Source organism: Athene noctua, unplaced genomic scaffold (genome assembly GCF_965140245.1).
Source record: "Athene noctua unplaced genomic scaffold, bAthNoc1.hap1.1 HAP1_HAP1_scaffold_122, whole genome shotgun sequence".
NCBI lineage: Eukaryota > Metazoa > Chordata > Aves > Strigiformes > Strigidae > Athene > Athene noctua.
Window position 1 is genome coordinate 305,001 of NW_027437600.1, and position 4,938 is coordinate 309,938.

Genomic DNA, 4,938 nt, shown 5'->3' on the forward strand with positions numbered 1-4,938 from the left:
GCCGCCCCGCACGTATGGCATACGATACCGGCAACGAAAGGAGTAAACCAAGAACCAGGGAGGCGCCGCCGCCTCTCGCCTTACCATCGTCGGGCTCTCGGGGGGCCGGGGGGGGGGGGCCACCCACCGGTGGCTCGAGACACACCCCCCCCGGGCCGTCTGCATCCAAGCTGCCGGCCACCGCGACCAGCCAAAACCCGTGGCGTGCCCATGCCACGGGCTCCGGCTTAAGGCCGGCAAACAAAGGGAGCAGGTGCCGCCGCCGCCACCTCTCGTCCCATCCCCAAGGCCCCCTCAAGGAGCTGGGCAACAGCCCCCGACGGGCTGGAACCGTACGGAGCACCGCTGTGTCAACACACATACCGGCGCTCCCCCCCTCCGCCATCATCGGGCTCTCGGGGGACCGGGGGGGGGACGGGGGTAACCACCCACGGTAGTCTCACAGCTCGGCTCCCCCCCCCAGTATCCAGCGTTCAAGTGCCGCCAGCCGCCTCCGGCCACCGGTCTTCGGCCTCTCCCGTGCACCTCTGCCCGTCCTTTTCTCACCACTCGGCAGCGACCGCCCCAACGCCGCCCGGCTTCGTGCCGTTCGGCATCTCTCTGGGTGCTCTCGGTTCCGTGCACGCTCGCCTGACAGAGCACCGGCTTGAGAACCGTGCCCAATTCCCCGGGGGAAACCACCGTCTGCGGCCGCCCAGCATTCCACTTGGCCGGCTAAGCCGCGTGCCCTCGCTCGGTGGCGCTTGTCTGGAGCAGAGACGCCTCGTGCCCCTATATAAGGAGAATATGGGTCCGCGCCGGAAAGGGGCGCTTAAAGGCAGTGTCTGCCTGCCAGCGGGGGAGGCGCTGCAGAGACGCCGACTCTTACGATGACCTAACTGGAGGCAGCGCGAAACAGCGACCCCTTGGAGGAACTGCCGGAGCCAACAGGTCTGCCCGCGCTCTAAGTCCCGACGGAGCCGGGTAGACCTGGCAGCCCTTTCGACGGACGCTGAGCCGGCCGCCGGCAACGTGGAGCCGGGTACACCTAGCGGCCACCGCCGGTCGCCTCGGAGGTGGGTAGACCTGACGGCCGCCTCACGCCCCGGAGGCGGGTAGACCTGACGGCCGCCTCACGCCCCGGAGGCGGGTAGACCTGACGGCCGCCACACGCCGCGGAGGCGGGTAGACCTGACGGCCGCCACACGCCCCGGAGGCGGGTAGACCTGACGGCCGCCTCACGCCGCGGAAGCGGGTAGACCTGACGGCCGCCTCACGCCCCGGAGGCGGGTAGACCTGACGGCCGCCTCACGCCCCGGAGGCGGGTAGACCTGACGGCCGCCTCACGCCCCGGAGGCGGGTAGACCTGACGGCCGCCTCACGCCCCGGAGGCGGGTAGACCTGACGGCCGCCTCACGCCGCGGAAGCGGGTAGACCTGACGGCCGCCTCACGCCCCGGAGGCGGGTAGACCTGACGGCCGCCTCACGCCCCGGAAGCGGGTAGACCTGACGGCCGCCTCACGCCCCGGAGGCGGGTAGACCTGACGGCCGCCTCACGCCCCGGAGGCGGGTAGACCTGACGGCCGCCACACGCCCCGGAGGCGGGTAGACCTGACGGCCGCGTCGCGCCCCGGAGGCGGGTAGACCTGACGGCCGCCTCACGCCCCGGAGGCGGGTAGACCTGACGGCCGCCACACGCCCCGGAGGCGGGTAGACCTGACGGCCGCCTCACGCCCCGGAGGCGGGTAGACCTGACGGCCGCCTCACGCCCCGGAGGCGGGTAGACCTGACGGCCGCCTCACGCCGCGGAGGCGGGTAGACCTGACGGCCGCCTCACGCCCCGGAGGCGGGTAGACCTGACGGCCGCGTCGCGCCCCGGAGGCGGGTAGACCTGACGGCCGCCTCACGCCCCGGAGGCGGGTAGACCTGACGGCCGCGTCGCGCCCCGGAGGCGGGTAGACCTGACGGCCGCCTCACGCCCCGGAGGCGGGTAGACCTGACGGCCGCCTCACGCCCCGGAGGCGGGTAGACCTGACGGCCGCCACACGCCCCGGAGGCGGGTAGACCTGACGGCCGCCACACGCCGCGGAGGCGGGTAGACCTGACGGCCGCCTCACGCCGCGGAGGCGGGTAGACCTGACGGCCGCCTCACGCCCCGGAGGCGGGCAGACCTGTCGGCCGCTTCACGCCCCGGAGGCGGGTAGACCTGGCGGCCGCGTCGTGCGAGACATTTTTGTTTCGATAGATGCCAATGAAATCCGAAAAAAAATAAATGAAAAGGGAAATTTTTTTTCTTAACGCACCCCCGCACCCCCGCGCCCCGCCGCGCTCTCATGTGCACGCAGCACCAGCCCCCCCACCCCCCCGCCCCGACCCGTTGGCTGCCATGCAGTCGCTGGCATCATTCGCTGCCCGCCCCCTCGGCCGCCAGTCAGCCCCTCTGCGCCGCGCCACTCCGCGCCGCACGGCGCCGCCCGCCACTCCCCCCCCCCGCTTCCCGCGGCTGCCAGGGGACCCGGCAGAAGCGGCGACGTTCCCCGCACCTCACCCCCAACGGAGACGCCCGTCTCGCTGGAGCGAGTTCGCATCGGGAACCGGGCGCTTTTCGCCGGGTCGGGGTCCCGGCGCTGCCGGGCGGTCCTCGGCTTCAGCTGTTGGTTTCGCAGCGTGGGTTTAGCTTTAGTCTCGGGGGAGGGGGGGTGTGGGGGGGGGTGCGTGTGTGTGTTTTTATTTTGTTTCTTTCCCCCCGCCTTTCGCTGTGCCGCAGAGGCGTGGGCACCGGGCGCCCTTCACCGGGTCCGGGTCCGGGTCCGGGTCCGGGTCCGGGTCCGGGTCCCGGCGTTGCCAGGCGCTCGCTGGCATTCGCGTTTAGGTTTTTTTCGACGGGGTTGGGGTGGGGGGGTGGGAAGGGGGCTCCCGGGCTTTATGTGTGGGAATGGGGGGTGTGTGCGCGTGTGTGTGTGTGTGTGTGTGTGTGTTGTTCGGATTGTTGTTTTGTTGTTTGTTCCCCCCCCCCCCCCCCCCCCCCCCGCCGCGACACACACGCGCTCGGACACACACGCAGAGACACAGAGAGAGAGAGAGAGAGAGAGAGCGCGCGCGCGAGAGAGAGAGACACAGGCGCGCGCACACACACACACACACGCACACACAGACACAGACACACGCACGCGCACACACACAGACACCCCCAGCCCCCCACCCCCCCCAGCCCCCCGACCCCCACCGTCGCCCGCGCGCCCGAAGAGCCGTTGGTCCCCGCCCCACCGCTGCAACTCCGGAGCTGCAGGGCGGTGGGTGCGGCCGCCAACCGACCGCAGCCTCCTCGGCGCCGCGGAGCACTACGGCTGGGGGGTGGGGGATCGGGGGCGGTTTCTGTTACACCACCACCACCACCACCACCCGCCCTCGCTGCTCTCCCTCCCACCCCTTCGGCGTTCGTTTGGCTTTCAACCCGCGGCGGGAACGGAGCAGGCGGGCAGGAGGGCGGGCGGCCGAGCGACCGACTGAGGAAGGCGGGGAGCCGGGCCGCGGGCACGGCGCGGCAGGGACTCGGCAGCTGCGGGGGCTCAGCGTCCAAAACACGCGCCACCCATCATCGCCGCCGCCGGCGGGAGGCCCCTCCGGGCCCCCCGGCACGGAGGCGGCGGCGGCGACGCCGCTGGGTCCTAAGGTCTCCCGCCTTCCTTCCCTGGAGCGGCCAATGTGCTGCTGCTGGTGGAAAGCGGGCCGGAGGTAGGGGGCGGCCGGTCTCCTCGCGAACCCCGGGGGTGGCAGGGGGCGGCCGGTGTCACGGTGGACCTGGTGGCGGGAGGGGTGGGGGTTGGGGGGGGGTCGGCAGGGGGGTCGACAGAGCTCGTTGCGGCGGTGGGGGGGCGGGGGGGGGGGGGGGGTGGTGGGGGGGTGGTGTTGGTGGGGAGCGGTTTCTGTTGTTACACACACACCCCCGCCCCGTCGCTGCTCTCCCTCCCACCCCTTCGGCGTTCGTTTGGCTTTCAACCCGGGGCGGGAACGGAGCAGGCGGGCAGGAGGGCGGGCGGCCGAGCGACCGACTGAGGAAGGCGGGGAGCCGGGCCGCGGGCACGGCGCGGCAGGGACTCGGCAGCTGCGGGGGCTCAGCGTCCAAAACACGCGCCACCCATCATCGCCGCCGCCGGCGGGAGGCCCCTCCGGGCCCCCCGGCACGGAGGCGGCGGCGGCGACGCCGCTGGGTCCTAAGGTCTCCCGCCTTCCTTCCCTGGAGCGGCCAATGTGCTGCTGCTGGTGGAAAGCGGGCCGGAGGTAGGGGGCGGCCGGTCTCCTCGCGAACCCCGGGGGTGGCGGGGGCGGGGGGTGGGGGGGTGGGATGGGGCGGGGGGTGGCGGGGGGGGGTGGGTGGGCTGGGGGGTGGGGGGGGCGGCCGGTGTCACGGTGAACCTGGTGGCGGGAGGGTTGGGGGGGGGGGGGGGGGGGGCGGGCTCGTCGCGGGCCAAGCGGCGGTGTTGGGGGGGCGCCGCCGGTCTCACGGAGAAGCACGTGGCGGGTGGGGCGGCTTTGGCGGGATGGGGGGGCGGCCGTATACGCGTGCGCGCGCGGGCAGCCCCAGGCAGACGGCTTCGGGCCGGGCAGCTTGTGGGGGTGCGGGGCAGGCGGGCGCACGTGCGTGGGCAGAGCGTGAGCTCCTGAACCGTTTCTGAATCGATGCCCTAGCGCTGGTCAGGCTTCCGCTTGACCTCTCCGTTCGTGATTCTCGTCGCGTGTTTTCAGGTCCGCGTTCGATCCCGTCTCAGCCGAACTCTTCCCTGCCGGTTCCGACCCTCGCGTCCGTACGCTAGCCGGCAGCTGCGCTGGCCCCGTCGCCTCCCCAGTTGAAGGTGAGATCACGAGGGGCGCTGCATAAGCCAGGCCTCGCCTCGCCGCTGGCCTGCCTACCGGCTCGAAAGCTGCAGGAGACCCCCTCGCGTGAGAGCCCACCAGCCA